This window comes from Scyliorhinus torazame, chromosome 15 (assembly GCF_047496885.1).
Source record: "Scyliorhinus torazame isolate Kashiwa2021f chromosome 15, sScyTor2.1, whole genome shotgun sequence".
In the NCBI taxonomy this organism is placed as follows: Eukaryota; Metazoa; Chordata; class Chondrichthyes; order Carcharhiniformes; family Scyliorhinidae; genus Scyliorhinus; species Scyliorhinus torazame.
In genome coordinates this window covers 144848862-144867484 of record NC_092721.1, presented here as the reverse complement: position 1 = coordinate 144867484, position 18623 = coordinate 144848862, and the positions used below count along the sequence as shown (strand labels likewise).

Here is an 18623-nt window from a genome sequence, read left to right as displayed (position 1 = left end):
TCCAAGGCGGCCTTCAGGGCGCGTGACAATGCAGAATTGCCGAGCAGAAACTTATAGCCACATTCTGCACACATGAGTATGGCCTCAACCGGGATCTGGGATTCATGTCACATTACATTCACCTCCCACCATCTGACCTGGGCTTGCAAAATCCTACCAACTGTCCTGGCTTGAGACAGGTGTGTCTCACACCTCTTTAATCTGTGATTATCCCTCTCTTCAGTTGCTCCGTCTGGACCTGTAAAGACTTAATTACCTGCAAAGATTCGCATTCAAAGTATCGTCTTGCATCTTTGACTTTGTCTATATATAAGTTTCTGGAACCGACCTCTTCATTCACCTGAGGAAGGAGCAGTGCTCCGAAAGCTAGTGATTCGAAACAAACCTGCTGGACTTTAACCTGGTGTCATAAGACTTCTTACTGGGGAAAAAAAAGACAGATTAACCTCTCGCCCTACTCATACCAACCTGATCCAACATTTCTTGCTTTGTTACCTTTGCAGATTTTAATTCTCGTTCATACATAATGCAATATATATATTACAATATCATTTTCTTTTTTTAGTTTTGTTAATGTAAAGATCTGTGGCATTGAAGGCAGGCTGAGGGGATGCACATGGACCAGGACCAGAAACTGCCTCATGAAACCCTGGCTGGAATCGATACCGGCTGCAAAAGCGCTCAAGTCAAAGCATAAACCTGTTATTGATTACCCACTCCAAGTCTGTAAATATGTAACAAACTTCCAGACACAGGTGATCAACTTTGCAGCAGCACGAAGAACAGTCAAAAGAAGCCATCAGACTCCTTAATGAGCTGATCACTGGTCAGACAAAGGGAGTTTCAGAGGCCAATGGGTCTTGATTGAACCACCATCGATAAACAGGAGTATCCTGTATTTCCCATTAACCAGTGGGGTCTGGCTAGGGTTATGGCCAGTGGTGGGTGTATACATATGATTCAATCCAAGCTTCCCAATATAAAGAAAGCAGCATCGAACAGATCTGGAGAGAGAACCTGGGAATTGCCCAGGCACAACCATCACAAGTAGAAAGGGCCCTGGGTTTCGAACCCAGAGAAGACATCAACATCGAGTGATCGAAGCCTGCCAGCCTCCTTTACTAAGTGCGGGTAAAACCCAAAGCTCAGCTGTGAGTCTGAGTCATATTTTTATGAGTAATGGAATTGTGAATAACATTGCGTTAAACTGTTTTTTCCTTTGTTCATCTCGTAAATAAATACACCTGGGCAAAGCTTTGAGTAAGTAAACTGGTCGACTGTATCAGAGGTTTAAAGATACAACAATACACCTGATGCACTTCTTTAACATGTATTCCACATATCAAAACAATTTACAAACTATTAACTGATTTGAGAGTGATTGCAGGAAACAAATATATTTGACTAGCCCATTTTCAAAATTTAAGTAGCTTGTGCGCATGTTCTGGTTCTGAAGATTGAAAATTTGGCATGACTGGATAATAATCAGCTAAGATCACAGTCCTCTTCAAATCCCATTAGAAACATTCAAGATTCTATGCAGTGTTTTTCCAATTAATGCATGCAATCTGCAGATGTGGCTGTAATGCGCTCCATGTTTTAATGGTGAGTCTTGTCAATGTACCTCTAGGGAACATGTACATGTTCTACTGGAAAATATCTATACATTCCTGTAACCTTGTTCCTGGTGAAATGTATAATATATGAATTGGATGGGCTTACCCTCTATGCTCCATCTCTGCAATCTTGGTCTTAAGAAATAAACAACTGCTTTTTCTAGTTCACCTTATTGTCTGGCCAGGAGGATACTCAGGAAAGTAAGAATGCTTAACTGCCAAGTTAGAACAGGAGAACTCAAATCACTGGAAGTCCTTCTTCAGGCCATGGCAACAATTAGTTCTTTGGATACTTAACCTGTTTTAACTTGACTCACTTAGCACTTGTTCAACTGGGCTACTTGGAGATCATACTACGTTGAAAGGAACGGGGGGGGGGGGGGGGGGGGGGGGATTTCCCTGATCTATTGTCTTGACTTTTAAAGTTGGGATCCTATTTGCATAGATTTAAATATCAAGCTCTGCACCTGACAGATCTCCCCCTTCCATTAGATTGTCCATCAGGGCATGTTCCCCCATGACGTGTAATTGGGGTGCAGAACCTGCCCAAGGCTCACAAGTGACTCAAGCCCCCAGGGGAGAGGGTCATGCCCAGGCAGTACCCTGGCATTACCCCTGGCACTGCTCCAAGCATGTTTCATGGGGGTGGTTGATGTACCGTCAATTACAACGAAACGAGAATGGTGAAACAATCGAGGCTTTATTGCACAAGATGTTGTGCCTCCTGCAGCTGGAACCAGAATGGGAGCAGCGCAGGAGAGCATACACTTTTATACGTCGCCTGCTGGGAGGAGCCAGCAGGCTGGGATTTACTGTGGTACCTGTAAGACAGTGGCAGTACCGTAATACATGCAATGTGTTAAGTGGTGTTTACCACATTCACCCCCTGTTTAAAAAAAGTCCGGCGGGAGTGAAGAAAACATTACAGAGTGAGTCTGTCGGGGGCTCTGACCCTCCGCTGCGATCGCCTCAGCCCTGGTGGTGATGTGGGCGCCGACGTGGTCACCTGCGACTCCGGGAGTATGTTGTCCTCTCCTTCTTCACCCAGTAGTGGATCCAGTGGGGGGACGGATCCTGCTGGGGTGGGGGCTGCGGTGAGGTTCGCTGGTGGGAGGGTGGGTGGCGCAGGGGTGAACGAGGCAACCTGGGGGTGAGCGGTATCAGGTCGGGGATTGTGGGTGGGGACCCAGCGGGTGCCAGGTCCCGGAGGGAGACCTGTCCTGTCGCCCATCGGGGTGTGCCACGTACGTGTACTGTGCGGTTGCATGGAGGAGGTGGACGTTTACAACCAAGGGATCCGATTTATGGCTCCGCACATGCTTTCAGAGGAGGACGGGTCCAGGAACTGTCAGCCATGTTGGGAATGAGACCACGGAGGTGGACTTCCTGGGGAAGGCAAAGACACGTTCGTGAGGGGTCTCATTAGTAGCGGTGCACAGGAGCGGCCGGATGGAGTGGAGCGCGTCGGGGAGGACCTCCTGCCAGCGGGAAACCGGGAGATTTCTAGACCGAAGAGCCAGCAGGACGACCTTCCAGACTGTCCCGTTCTCCCTCTCCACCTGTCCGTTTCCCCGGGGGTTGTAGCTGGTCGCCCAGCTACAAACTGGACAGGGTGAAGATGCTGCGCAGGGCCTTGATGACCGTGGCAGAAGTCATGTCGGGGCATGGGATGACGAAAGGGAACCGGGAGTACTCATCAATTACTTTGAGGAAGTACACGTTGCGGTCGGTGGAGGGGCGGGCCCTTTGAAGTCTATGCTGAGGCGCTCAAAGGGGCGGGAGGCCTTCACCAGGTGTGCTCTATCTGGCCGGTAGAAGTGCGGCTTGCACTCTGCGCAGACGTGGCAGGCTCTGGTTACGGTCCTTACCTCCTCAATGGAGTAGGGCAGGTTGTGGGCCTTGACAAAATGGAAGAACCGGGCGACCCCCGGGTGGCAGAGGTCATTGTGGAGAGCCCGGTGTCGGTCCACTTGTGTGCTGGCACATGTACCGCAGGATAGGGCATCTGGGGGCTCGCTGAGCTTCCCGGGGCAATACAAAATCTCGTAATTATAGGTGGAGAGCTCGATCCTCCACCTCAAGATCTTGTTGTTTTTGATCTTGCCCCGCTGCGTATTGTTAAACATGAAGGCAACCAACCGTTGGTCAGTGAGGAGAGTGAATCTCCTGCCGGCCAGGTGTTGCCGCCAATGTCGCACAGCACAGGCTTGGGCCTCCTTTTCAACAGAGGAGTGCCGGATTTCGGAGGCATGGAGGGTGCGGGAAAAGAAAGCCACGGGCCTGCCCGTCTGGTTGAGGGTGGCGGCCAGAGCTACGTCTGATGCATCGCTCTCCACCTGAAAGGGGAGGGTCTCATCGATTGTCCAATCGTGGCATTGGCGATGTCTGCCTTAATGTGGTTGAAGGCCTGGTGGGCCTCAGCTGTCAGGGGAAAAACTGTGGACTTGATGAGTGGGCCTTGTCTGCATAATTAGGGACCCACAGTGCGTAATATGAGAAAAACCCCAGGCATCGTTTCAGGACCTTGGGGCAATGGGGGAGAGGCAGTTCCAGGAGGGGGCGTATGCGGTCGGGGTCGGGCCCTAGGACTCCATTTTCCGCAACGTAGCCAAGGATGGCTAAGCGGTTAGTGCGGAACACGCATTTCTCCTTATTGTAGGTGATGTTAAGGAGTTTGGCGGTATGGAGGAATTTATGGAGGTTTGCGTCGTGGTCCTGCTGGTCGTGGCCGCAGATGGTGACATTACCTAGATACGGGAAGGTGGCCTGCAGCCCGTACTGGTCAACCATTCGGTCCATTTCTCGCTGGAAGACCGAGACCCCATTGTTGATGCCGATGGGAACTCTATGGAAATGATAGAGGCAGCTGTCTGCTTCAAACGCAGTGTATTGGCGGTCCTCTGGGCGGATGGGGAGTTGGTGGTAGGCGGACTTCAAGTCTGCTGTGGAGAAGACTCGATACAGCGCAATCTGATTGACCATGTCAGATATGCGTGGGAGGAGGTACGCGTCGAGCTGTTGATGGTCTGACTGTAGTCAATGACCATCCTATGCTTCTCCCCAGTCTTCACTACCACCACTTGAGCTCTCCAGGGGCTGTTGCTGGCCTCAATGATCCCCTATAGCAGAAGCTGTCAGGGAAGGACACAAATGAAATGTGGAACTTGTTCAAGGAACAGGTACTACATGTCCTTGATATGTATGTCCCTGTCAAGCAGGGAAGAGATGGTCGAGTGAGGGAACCATGGTTGACAAGAGAGGTTGAATGTCTTGTGAAGAGGAAAAAGGAGACTTATGTAAGGCTGAGGAAACAAGGTTCAGACAGGGCGATGGAGGGATACAAGATAGCCAGGAGGGAACTGAAGAAAGGGATTAGGAGAGCTAAGAGGGGGCATGAACAATCTTTGGCGGGTAGGATCAAGGAAAACCCCAAGGCCTTTTACACATATGTGAGAAATATGAGAATGACTAGAGCGAGGGTAGGTCCGATCAAGGACAGTAGCGGGAGATTGTGTATTGAGTCTGAAGAGATAGGATGAGTACTTTTCTTCTGTATTTACAAATGAGAGGGGCCATATTGTTGGTGATTACAGTGTGAAACAGACTGGTAAGCTCGAGGAAATACTTGTTAGGAAGGAAGATGTGTTGTGCATTTTGAAAAACTTGAGGATAGACAAGTCCCCCGGGCCTGACGGGATATATCCAAGGATTCTATGGGAAGCAAGAGATGACATTGCAGAGCCGTTGGCAATGATCTTTTCGTCCTCACTGTCAACAGGGGTGGTACCAGGGGATTGGAGAGTGGCGAATGTCGTGCCCCTGTTCAAAAAAGGGAACAGGGATAACCCTGGGAATTACAGGCCAGTTAGTCTTACTTCGGTGGTAGGCAAAGTCATGGAAAGGGTACTGTGGGTGCCTGGAACTCACTACCGGAGGAGGTAGTGGAAGCAGGGACGATAGGGACATTTAAGGGGCATCTTGACAAATATATGAATAGGATGGGAATAGAAGGATACGGACCCAGGAAGTGTAGAAGATTGTAGTTTAGTTGGGCAGTATGGTCGGCACGGGCTTGGAGGGCCGAAGGGCCTGTTCCTGTGCTGTACATTTCTTTGTTCTTTTGTTTGTTCTTTGTTCTGAAGGATAGGATTTCTGAGCATCTGGAAAGACACTGCTTGATTAGGGATAGTCAGCACGGATTTGTGAGGGGTAGGTCTTGCCTTACAAGTCTTATTGCATTCTTTAAGGAGGTGACCAAGCATGTGGATGAAGGTAAAGCAGTGGATGTAGTGTACATGGATTTTAGTAAGGCATTTGATAAGGTTCCCCATGGTAGGCTTCTGCAGAAAGTAAGGAGGCATGGGATAGTGGGAAATTTGGCCAGTTGGATAACAAACTGGCTAACCGATAGAAGTCAGAGAGTGGTGGTGGATGGCAAATATTCAGCCTGGATCCCAGTTACCAGTGGCGTACCGCAGAGATCAGTTCTGGGTCCTCTGCTGTTTGTGATTTTCATTAATGACTTGGATGAGGGAGTTGAAGGGTGGGTCCATAAAGTTGCAGACGATACGAAGATTGGTGGAGTTGTGGATAGTGAGGAGGGCTGTTGCCGGCTGCAAAGAGACATAGATAGGATGCAGAGCTGGGCTGAGAAGTGGCAGGTGGAGTTTAACCCTGAAAAGTGTGAGGTTGTCCATTTTGGAAGGACAAATATGAATGCGGAATACAGGGTTAACGGTAGAGTTCTTGGCAATGAGGAGGAGCAGAGAGATCTTGGGGTCTATGTTCATACATCTTTGAAAGTTGCCACTCAAGTGGATAGAGCTGTGAAGAAGGCCTATGGTGTGCTAGCGTTCATTAACAGAGGGATTGAATTTAAGAGCCGTGAGGTGATGATGCAGCTGTACAAAACTTTGGTAAGGCCACTGTGTACAGTTCTGGTCGCCTCATTTTAGGAAGGATGTGGAAGCTTTGGAAAAGGTGCAAAGGAGATTTACCAGGATGTTGCCTGGAATGGAGAGTAGGTCTTACGAGGAAAGGTTGAGGGTGCTAGGCCTTTTCTCATTAGAACGGAGAAGGATGAGGGGCGACTTGATAGAGGTTTATAAGATGATCAGGGGAATAGATAGAGTAGACAGTCAGAGACTTTTTCCCCGGGTGGAACAAACCATTACAAGGGGACATAAATTTAAGGTGAATGGTGGAAAATATAGGGGGGGATGTCAGAGGTAGGTTCTTTACCCAGAGAGTAGTGGGGGCATGGAATGCACTGCCTGTGGAAGTAGTTGAGTCGGAAACATTAGGGACCTTCAAGCAGCTATTGGATAGGTACATGGATTCGGTAAAATGATATAGTGTAGATTTATTTGTTCTTAAGGGCAGCACGGTAGCATTATGGATAGCACAATTGCTTCACAGCTCCAGAGTCCCAGGTTCGATTCCGGCTTGGGTCACTGTCTGTGCGGAGTCTGCACATCCTCCCCGTGTCTGCGTGGGTTTCCTCCGAATGCTCCGGTTTCCTCCCACAGTCAAAAGATGTGCAGGGTAGGTGGATTGGCCATGATAAATTGCCCTTAGCGTCCAAAATTGCCCTTAGTGTTGGGTGGAGGTGTTGACTTTGGGTAGGGTGCTCTTTCCAAGAGCCGGTGAAGACTCAATGGGCCGAATGGCCTCCTTCTGCACTGTAAATTCAATGATAATCTATGATTAATCTAGGACAAAGGTCCGGCACAACATCGTGGGCCGAAGGGCCTGTTCTGTGCTGTATTTTTCTATGTTCTTTATGTTCTAAGCAGTTGGGCCTCCGAACTGATGAAGGTCCTGTCCTGCGCACTGTACCGTCTGCTCCTAGTGGCGACGAGCTTACAGTCCGGGGTGAGGTTTGCGAACAGTGAAGGTGGATCGACCTTAAGGGTCGTGAGGCCGCAGACGGTGAGGGGAGGGCAGGGGTCTGCCAAATTTCAAAGTAAGGCTTTGGAGGTGGCATTGAAAATCAAGGCCTAGTAACAGGGCCGCGCAGAGATGGGGGAGGATGTAGAGCCTGAAATTGCTGTACTCTACGTCCTGAACGGTGTGGGTCGCGACACAATACCCCCGGATTTGCACGGAATGGGATCCGGAAGCCAGGGAGATTTTCTGGGTGATGGGGAATACCGGGAGGGATCAGCGCCTTACCGTAGCAGGGTGGATTAAACTCTCTGTGCTCCCGGAGTCAAAGAGGCAGGTCATCTCGTGCCCGTTGATCCTTACCGTCGTCGTAGCGGTCGCGAGGTTGCGGGGCCGAGACTGATCAAGGGTGATGGAGGCGAGCTGCGGAAGATGTTGGGAGGTCCCGGGCTGATCAGCAGTGGTGGAGGTATCAGCGGGCAGCGAACGGCCAGACGAGTAGGGGTCCTGAGGCGCGGTCCAAAATGGCGCAGAAGATGGCGGCACCCACGGTGGGCATCATCAAAGATGGCGGCACCCACGGGCCGCATGTGGCCTGTGGTGGAGAAGATGGCGGCGCCCCTGGATCGCACATGGGGGGGTGTAGCAATGCCGGGCCTGGAAACAGCGGCGACCGACGGGCCTGGCAAACGGAAACAAAGTGGCCCTTCTTTCCGCACCCATTGCAGGTCGTGCTCCGCGCCGGGCAGCGCTGCCTGGGGTGTTTGCTCTGGTCACAAAAATAACATTTGGGCCCTCCGGAGTTGGCTGGCTGCCGCGCAGCGCAGGCTTGCGGTGTACTCGAGTCGGCAGCTGGTGGGGCCCACGATGCCCACGACGGTGCCGCGCGGTCGGAGGTGTAGGCCTCCAGATTACGGGAGGCCACATCTAAGGAATTAGCAAGCTGCACAGTCCCTGCAAGATCGAGCATACCCCCTTCCAATAGTCGCTGGCAAACATACGTAGACTTAATGCCCGTGACATAAGCGTCTCTGATTAGTAGTTCGGTGTGTTGGACTGCCGAAACTGCCTGGCAGTCACAGTTCCTACCGAGAATCTGTAGAGCCCGCGAGAAATCAACCAGAGTCTCCCCCGGGAGTTGCCGTCTCATGGCCAGGAGGTGCCTGGCGTACACTTGATTTACCGACTTAATGTACTGTCCCTTTAGTAGCGTCATCGCTTCTCTGTAGGTGGGCGCATCCCGGATGAGGGGAAAAACTTGAGGGCTCACCTGTGAGTAGAGGACTTGGAGCTTCTGTGGGTCCGAGAGTTCTTCCGTGGCTGCTCTGAGGTAGCCTTCAAAGCAGGCTAGCCAGTGCTCGAAGGCGGACGTGGCGTTGGCTGCGTGAGGGCTCAGCTCCAGGTGAGCAGGCTTGATTAAGATGTTCGTCTTTTAAAATCTTGTGCAATAAATTGATGTACCGTCAATTACCACGAGACGAGAATGGTGAAACAATCGAGGCTTTATTGCACAAGATGTTGTGCCTCCTGCAGCTGGAACCAGAATGGGAGCAGTGCAGTAGAGCATGCAGTTTTATACACCGCCTGGTGAGAGGAGCCAGCAGGCTGGGATTTACTGTGGTACCTGTGATACAGTGGCAGTACCGTAATACATGCAATTGTTACCAGTGGCGTATACCACAGTGGTTCCGTTTACGGGGCGGTGGAGGGGATCTCCATGGTGGTGTTGGGGGTGTAGAGTTCTTTAATGGGGTGCGGGGAGGGGAAGAGGTGGGGCGGTGCTTCCATTTTAAATTTTTTCAATCAGGGCTCCCTTTAAAAACGGCACCCAGATCTTTTAAAAACCACCAGCTTATTGTTGTGGGGCCCACCCCTTAACCATTTTTGCACCGAGTGGCTAAAAATACGGCGGATCAGCTGTCCTTGGGTCTGGTGGCTGCTCCTCAGTTTGTCCCATTCGCTGTGCCACTCTGCAAAAAATATCAGAAATTTCCACCCAAACCACCAAAAGTCTTTTTTTAAACAGAATGGTTGTCGGCAAAAGAAGGCCATTTGTCCTGTCATGACGGTGCTGCAATAGGAAATCACTAGCACCATTCTCCAACCTTTCCCCCTTGTGCTGGACATTTTTCTCATCAGGTATTATCCAATCTCTTTCAAAAGCTATGACTGAATCCACCTCCACCACCCCCTCAGGCAAGGTATTACAGATTCTAACAATTCACTGCTTAAAATCATCTTGCCTATCGCTGGTGACTCTTTTCGTCAATCACCTTTGTTTAGTTGACATTACCTGGCTCTTGACCCTGCCTCTGCCAATGTGGACAGTTTCTCTCTATCTCCCTTTTTCTTTCAATACTCAGGCTTCAGCTGGCATATATTCTAGATGCAATTGATTAGTGCTGGAGTTTAAATTCCTTTGTAGAAAAAAATAGTGAAGTAAGGAATGGATTGTGCAAGACATGTGAAGAATGCTAGCTCAGAGGAAATGCAATAAAACATTTTCAGTTACTCTTTGCTGGACAGAGTTTGGGCACGTGCACTTGCATATGTGGGAGATGAATGAATTGTATAACTAGAATACCATTAAGTTCCAGTAGACCAAATTCTTACTACTCCTGGCTTTAATGGTTGGTTGCCTTGGAACTACAAAGCATACCTACATCTAATTGCCAAAATTAATGACTAAAATATTTCTAAATATTAATTGAGGTCTACAAAATTATGGGAGGTATAGACAGGGTGAATAGTCAGAAGCTTTTTCCCAGGGTGGAAGACTCAATTACCAGGGGGCACAGGTTCAAGGTGAGAGGGGAAAAAGTTTAGGGGAGATGTGCGGGGAAAGTTTTGCACACAAAGGGTGGTGGGTGCCTGGAACGCATTGCCAGTGGAGGTGGTGGAGGCAGGTATGATAGCAATGTTTAAAATGTAGCTTGATAGACACAATAACAGGCAGGGAATGGAGGCATACAGATCCTTTGTGCAATAAATAGTACATCTAAATAAGGAATCTGGATTGGCGCAGGCTTGGTGGGCCAAAGGGACTGTTCCTGTGCTGTAATGTTCTTTGTTCTTTAAAACCATGGCCAGAACCTAGTGCTGCTACTGACAGCGGCAATCAAGGCAGGAATCAAGGCAGGAGGAAGGTGCTTTTATCTGATTCGACCACTATTTTGGACAGAATCCAAATGAACAGCCTCTGTATAAATGTTAATAGTTGCACAATCTTTCAAACCCTCTGAGATTTCTTCATTACCTGAAGACACCAATGATGCAGAGAGCACAAAGTATTAGTCCAACAAATGGAGCATTCCCTTTATTCTCTTTGTTCTTTGATTCAATTAGTGAGTCACATTACCAGAGAGAGCAAATACCTCTTGGATAAAATTCAACCTCTGCAGTGAAACAAATGCAAGTTATCTCATTTAATATTTAATATTAAATGCAAGTTATCTCATTTAATAGTATCCACTATCCAACAAGCTCTCATCAGAATTAAGCCTGAATTACAATGCAGATATTTGTCCAACTAAACTACTTGTTAAAATTACTGATCAGTTGCTTTGGTGAATTATTGTTTTGAAGGTGTTTGCTGCCAGATCCCTTGGATCTTAGTAAAAATCTGCAAGCCTGCCCATCCTCAAAAGGATGTTGGTGAGTTGGTGATGAAATGGATAAGAGCAACAAAGATCATTCTGGGACTGAAAGCCTAAGTTCTGTGTTAAGACGGGAACTGAATTTATTTCTGTTAGAGTTAAGAAGATTGAGAGACATCACGACCATGGGTCAGAGGATTTATCTTTTTTTTAACCCATCTCTTTCAATAAATTTGAGCATGTTTATTCTCATTAATGTAGGGGATATTAGTTATGGTGAATAGAACAATTTATGAATTTGACTTTCACGATCAGCATCCAGCAATTTCATGTATTTTAGATGCAGGAGAAAATGCACCTCTATTCCCTTCCAAAATTATATCTTAAATGCAACATGAAAGGATGAAGAGAATATTTCCATTTCCTATAGTTTCCCTGGAGTGGTTTTAAGATCACTTGCGTCGTTGTTTTGCACAGAAATACTTGCATTCCATAAGTTATAAACCACAATGGAAATTTTTCTCAATGAAAGCACCAGGCAAAGCAGACACATCCTTCATTCACCTCCCCCATCGAGCATCCTGTAAAATTTCAGCTCAGTGGGGGGCAAGCGGGTAGGCAGTGGGTAGGCCACCTGTTGAATTTTAACGTGCCCTCCCATCTTCAAATTCGTCAGCGGGAGACCATAAGATCCAACCTGATGTGTTGGGTGTTCTGGATCACAAACAGGTCACCAACACTGGAAGTGGTGCAACTCTATTTTATGATAAGGTTAACTATATTAACATACTTGAACTGTGGGTAAATGCAATACCAGCTTTAACTGTTGACCCTTGCCTAGTCCTAACCAGGTGATGCACTCAGCACATGGTGAATGTCTGTGTTGCAGGCTGTGAGCTCTGTGCTCCGAGCTGGCTGCTACTAGAATGAGCGGGAACTCTCCTGTCCCCTGTCTTTATAGTGCGTGTGCTCTCACTGGTGATTGGCTGCGGTGTTGTGTATGCTGGTTGGTCCCACTGCATGTCCATCAGTGTGTGTGTGTGTGTCTGCACCATAATATACTGGTGTATATTATGACACAACCCACTCGGCTGAGAATTGAACGGCAACATTGATTTATTTTCCCCTATAATCCTCACTTAGTTCCAGTGTTGCTGCAACGCAAGGGATAGGATTAGGGGTACACAAGAAGGAATTGGCCACCAGGCCCTTCAAGCCTGCCCCGCCATTCAATATGATAATGGCTGATCTATGCCGGCCTCAAGTCTTCTGTGCCATTTCCCCATGGCCCACTATTTCCCAATGGATCAAATATTTATCCACCTCCACTTTAAATACATCTAATGACCCAGCCTCCACCACCCTCCAGGTCAGAGAATTCCAGCGATTCTCAACCCTCTGCGTGAGGACATTTCTACCCACCTCAGTTTTAAATGACCTTTATCTTGTAGCTATGTCCCCTTGTGCGAGACTCTCTCATTAGTGACAACATCTCATTATCTGTGTTGTTATGTTACTTTGAGTAACATAAGCCGCTACTTGGTGTAGGCGCTGTTGAAGAATACTCCAGACCTCGAGGTAAGATGAACGTATTTATTAAGCAATTAACAAAGCTCCTAAATACGTTCTACACTCTACTGATATGACCCTACTAACTGTATGAACTTATTCTAGACCACATGTGGTGGTGTGACGGTGATGCTTACTGCACACGTCTTGCTCTCTAGGTTTCTGCCAGTGGAAGGGGGAGCGGGCCTGTGTGTCTTGTCTTTTATAGTGGTTGTGTGATGCCCTCTTGTGGTGACGCCACCGCTGGGTGTTCTGATTACCCATTGGTTATGTCTTGTTCTGATTACCCATTGGTTACATGTCTGCCTATCATTACACCATCTACCGTGCCAGGCCCCTCAGGAGCTTGTGTGTTTGAATAAGGTCACCCCTCACTCTTTTAAACTCCAAGGAATTCAAACCCAGTCTATTTAGTCTCTCTTGATAGAACAACCCTCTCATCCCAGGAATTAGCCTGGTGAATCTCTGTTAGACTGCCTCCAATGTTACTATATTCTTTTTTAGGTAAGGGGACCAAAACTATACACAGTATTAACACCTTGTACGGTTGCAACAAAACCTCCATATTTCTAAACTCCAACCCCTTTGCACTAAAGGCCAAAATGCCATTTGCCTTCTGAACTGCTTGTTGCACCTGCCTGTTAGCTCATTGTGACTCATGCACTAGAACACCTCAAGTCCTCTGCACTTCACTCATCTGCAGTCTCTGTCCATTTCGAGAATAATCTGCCTTTTGATCCCTCCTACCGAAGTGCATAACCTCACACTTCCCCACATTAACTCCATTTGCCAGGTTTTTGCCCAGTCATCCAATCTATTTATATTCCGTTGCAGAATCACAATATCCTCACCACAACATGCCCTCCCACCTATTTCCATATCATGTAGGAACATGTTCCCGAGACACTCCTCTGTATCTCTTAGCAACTGGCTGAGAGCAGTTGTGCGGGATTAGATCTCCCGCTCTCTGGGGCATAGATAAAAGGAGTATTATTTCAAATGACAGAAACATATGAGCTACAACCTGACTTTGGATTGGATTGGATTGGATTAGATTTGTTTATTGTCACGTGTACCAAGGTACAGTGAAAAGTATTTTTCTGCGAGCAGCTCAACAGATCATTAAGTACATGAGAAGAAAAGGGAATAAAAGAAAATACATAATAGGGCAACACAACATATACAATGTATATGAAGCATACAGGGTATAGTGTTAATGAAATCAGTCCATAAGAGGGTCATTTAGGAGTCTGGTGACAGTGGGGAAGAAGCTGTTTTTGAGTCTGTTCGTGCGTGTTCTCAGACTTCTGTATCTCCTGCCCGATGGAAGAAGTTGGAAGAGTGAGTGAGCCGGGTGCGAGGGATCTTTGATTATACTGCCCGCTTTCCCCAGGCAGCGGGAGGTGGAGATGGAGTCAATGGATGGGAGGCAGTTTTGTGTGATGGACTGGGCTGTGTTCACGACTCTCTGAAGTTTCTTGCGGTCCTGGGCCGAGCAGTTGCCATACCAGGCTGTGATGCAGCCTGATAGGATGCTTTCTATGGTGCATCTGTAAAAGTTGGTAAGAGTCAATGTGGACATGCCGAATTTCCTTAGTTTCCTGAGGAAGTATAGGCGCTGTTGTGCTTTCTTGGTGGTAGCGTCGACGTGGGTGGACCAGGACAGACTTTTGGAGATGTGCACTCCTAGGAATTTGAAACTGCTAACCATCTCCACCTCGGCCCCGTTGATGCTGACAGGGGTGTGCACAGTACTTTGCTTCCTGAAGTCAATTACCAGCTCTTTAGTTTTGCTGGCATTGAGGGAGAGATTGTTGTCGCTACACCACTCCACTAGGTTCTCTATCTCCCTCCTGTATTCGGACTCATCGTTATTCGAGATCCGGCCCACTATGGTCGTATTGTCAGCAAACATGTAGATGGAGTTGGAACCAAGTTTTGCCACGCAGTCGTGTGTGTACAGGGAGTAGAGTAGGGGGCTAAGTACGCAGCCTTGCGGGGCGCCGGTGTTGAGGACTATTGTGGAGGAGGTGTTGTTGTTCATTCTTACTGATTGTGGTCTGTTGGTCAGAAAATCGAGGATCCAGTTGCAGAGTGGGGAGCCAAGTCCTAGGTTTTGGAGCTTTGATATGAGCTTGGCTGGGATTATGGTGTTGAAGGCGGAGCTGTAGTCAATAAATAGGAGTCTAATGTAGGAGTCCTTGTTTTCGAGATGCTCTAGGGATGAGTGTAGGGCCAGGGAAATGGTGTCTGATGTGGACCGGTTGCAGCGGTATGCGAATTGCAGTGGATCAGGGTGTTCTGGGAGTATGGAGGTGATGCGCTTCATGATCAACCTCTCGAAGCACTTCATTACGACTGACGTCAGGGCCACTGGTCGGTAGTCATTGAGGCATGTTGCCTGGTTCTTCTTTGGTACCGGTATGATGGTGGTCTTCTTGAAGCAGGTGGGGACCTCGGAGTGGAGTAGGGACAGGTTAAAGATGTCCGTGAATACCTCTGCCAGCTGGTCCGCGCAGGCTCTGAGTGCACGACCAGGGATCCCGTCTGGGCCTGTCGCCTTCCGAGGGTTCACTTTCAGGAAGGCCAATCTGACTTCGGAAGCTGTGATGGTGGGTATGGGTGAATTATGGGCTGCTGGGGCACTCGCCAGCGGATTGTTGGTTACCTCCTCGAACCGAGCATAGAATGCATTGAGTTCATCGGGGAGGGGTGCGCTGCTCCCAGAGATACTGTTCGGCTTCGCTTTGTAGCCCGTTATGTTGTTTAGTCCTTGCCACAACCGCCGAGAGTCTGTCTGTGACTCTAGCTTGGTTTGATATTCTCTCTTGGCATTCCGGATGGCTTTGCGGAGGTCGTACCTGGATTTCTTGTATAGGTCAGGGTCGTCTGCCTTGAACGCCTCAGATGTATTCTTCAGTAGGGAGTCAATCTCGCGATTGAGCCATGGTTTCTGGTTGGGGAACGCACGTACTGCTTTCTTTGGCACGCAGTCGTCCACACATTTGCTGATGAAGTCTGTGACGGTGGTGGCATACTCATTTAAGTTGGTCACTGAGTTCTTAAATATGGACTTTTAATAATCCCAGAGCTGCATATGATCTTCAACTCATTTACTTCTGCGGAGAGGGCATCCTCATAAACTTACTGTTCACGCTTGATGAACTGGCCTGTATAAACAGATTCCGTGCAAATAAATCAAACCAAAATTATCGACCTGTAGACATTTTAGCTAATGGCTCGTTACTTTGTTTTAAAGATGAGCCGTGAGTAAAAATTATCAGATTAATTAACGTTAAATAATTTAACATTCGTTGCCAAGAGATTTTGGTCAAAGCCCATAGTTCCACACGGCAGGATCTCCAACAATCTGTCGGTCAGTTGTATCACTTAGCCAACCAAAATCCCGTATCGTATCATTCCTGCTGTCCTTCCAGAGTGGGCCCTGGCAGCGAAATCCTACGACCATGAGTGGAACCCAGCAAATGGCTGGCAGAGCTCAACCCAGATGCACCAGCCTAACACACACCTTAAGGTTCCTCTCCACCATGAATTGCCAGGGCCACTGATTGCTGTGGAGCAGTCCTGCCTTTGCAATGGCAAAAACATTTAGTATAACTTCTGTAAATATTCAGTCAAATTGAATTTATAGAAGTCGTACACCAACACTTTGTCCAGGTAATTTCTCATGGGTCTGGTTGCACAGCCACTGCAATGATAAATGTCTATTGGCCCATAATTAACTTGAAATTTTGAACATCAGTGGGTGCACTTCATACTAAGTAGGTACTGGTGTCAAACCTGCTGTACAATTGTATCCTCATAAGCAGCATAAACAGATACTTGATATTTAGAAGAGGTTATGGTACATAATGTGGTAGTTTCTAATTGGCTATTTTGTGCTGACGATCAACTCTCTTAATTGATATCTTTGGTATTTGATTGACAGTCTCAGTAATTTAATGACCTCCCTGAGTGACTGATCATTTACAGAGCCGTCACAGAGGCAGCCATGTGAAATTTAACTTTTATTAATACTGATAATAACTCAGCTGTCAAGATTCTACTTCATAAGCTTTTATATTAAAAAAGTACTTCACCAGCAGAGTTCCAAAGTAATAGCAAATAAAATTGGTATTTTGCACTTCTGCCTTTGACTCTGTTGAACTCTCAAATCCCCACTGGAGCCCTCAGATGTTGAAGCAAGAAACACTCTTAAAAACTCCTAAATATTAAAGTATTAAACGCAATAAAGTAAAATCAAACAGCAATAATTCGCTTGACTGAAGGACTCGGCACCAATCTCCTTTGGGAATTAAACTGCCTATCTTCAATTACTGCCTAATCTAATCTTGAGCATCATTAGTGTCTGAGCAAATCACCTCACATCCATGTAATATTTATATTATTCATTAGCTGTACTGTGAATATTGAAGATTAAAATTCAGATTGTTGAATGACATTCTGTGTTGGTGTTTAAGGACACAGTTGATGCAAAGCCAATACAAATGTGTGTCAATATAAATGTGCCAGTGTAACTCAGTAGCTGGCTTACTGATCTGGCTCCCAAACAACCTAAGATGAGAGACAGAGGGCTGGATTCTCCGTTCTCTCTGCTGTGTTGTTCGTTGGCAGGGGGATTCTCTCTTCCTGCCGCTTGTCATTGAGATTTCCCATTGAAGTCACCCTACGCCGCTGGGAAAGCCACTGGCTGAGGTGCGCTGCCAGCTGGAAAAGTGAATCCTGATGACTGGAATATTCTGGCCATAAGTGCAATTGGAGCAGGTAGTCTCATGGCATTTTGTGTTTTCACCCAGTTCACTATTTCTGTTTTGTTTACCTTTAAGTGCATATATAAAACTGCTGTGCATCATCAGACGTGGTATGATGCATATGCTCACATAATCAGGCAGATGATAGGAGCAGTTCTAAAGACCTGGGACGGGACTCTCCGATCCGCCAGCCGTGTTTTCCGGCATGGCATGCCCCCACCAGCAGCGGGATTCTCCGTTACCGCAGCTGGCCAATGGGAGTTTCCCATTGTGGCCACCTCACACCGTCAGGAAACCCGTGGGCGTGGCTGCACGGCCAGTGGACCGGAGGATCCTGCCCGACGCAGAATTCCGCTGCAGATTTGTCAACTGACCTCCCAAATATTGTAGTATACAATTTCACCTTTTCAAATAAAAGTACACACTTAATTGCGTTACCAATCCTGTTTCTGTGGTTGGGGCATTATGTAAAATAGAAAACACAACATAGTGGCAGCAGTGTTCGAAGACTTGAATTGGAACTTTGCAGAACCTGCAACACTGAACCCTCCACGTGCAACAGAATTCCAGTAAGTGGAAGTTTGAAGTCCATCTGCAGTACATACAGCAGCGTGGAAGTCTCTGTGCGAGTGATTCTGCAACAGTGTCAGTATCCAGCAGTTCTGTGTGGTTTCGATGCTGCATCTTGCTTCAGTAGGTAGGTGTCTGCTCCAGGTATAACAACTGTGGATCGGAGGCCTAAATCTAAGTCCAACTTCTGTGACAGCTTGCTGGAACAACTGTTGGCGAGCCGACTCATTGAACTAAGGTGTAGTGCAGATTAGGGCTCCATTAATAGGAGCAACTACTTCTGCAGTGGGCCACCATACTGGGAAAACAGGGTGTGTGGGGTGCAACTAAATGGCTACAGGCAAAAGACTACAGCGAGTGGTAGCCTCCAACAGCTTGACGAAAGCTGCAAAAAGCTCCATCGCTATTGAATAACGTTTTTACACGTCGAAACATGTTCATGCCGAAACACAGAGTGATAGGTGGGGCCTAACAAAGATGTTGGGTAGCAGCAACAGTGAACAGTGCCATCAATCCTAAGTCTAATAACAGTGTGTGGCTATCCAAGGAACACCGAGCAAATGGATCCACATCATTTAAGCCCTGAAGGTCTGTGCAAGCTTAAATATTTGTTC

General features: G+C 47.5%; 1 protein-coding gene and 1 long non-coding RNA gene across 5 annotated transcripts in view; one reads left to right on the top strand and one right to left on the bottom strand.

The window, feature by feature from the left end:
- The window catches only part of sgcg (sarcoglycan, gamma), a 1082174-nt gene that overhangs the window by 177494 nt on the left and 886057 nt on the right, over positions 1-18623 (bottom strand). The window lies entirely within an intron of this gene.
- The window catches only part of LOC140391870 (uncharacterized), a 174625-nt gene continuing 156858 nt past the window's right edge, over positions 857-18623 (top strand). Inside the window, exon 1 of the long non-coding RNA XR_011935200.1 lies at positions 857-1131. This is a non-coding gene — a long non-coding RNA (uncharacterized lncRNA). The remainder of the gene's footprint in view (positions 1132-18623) is intronic.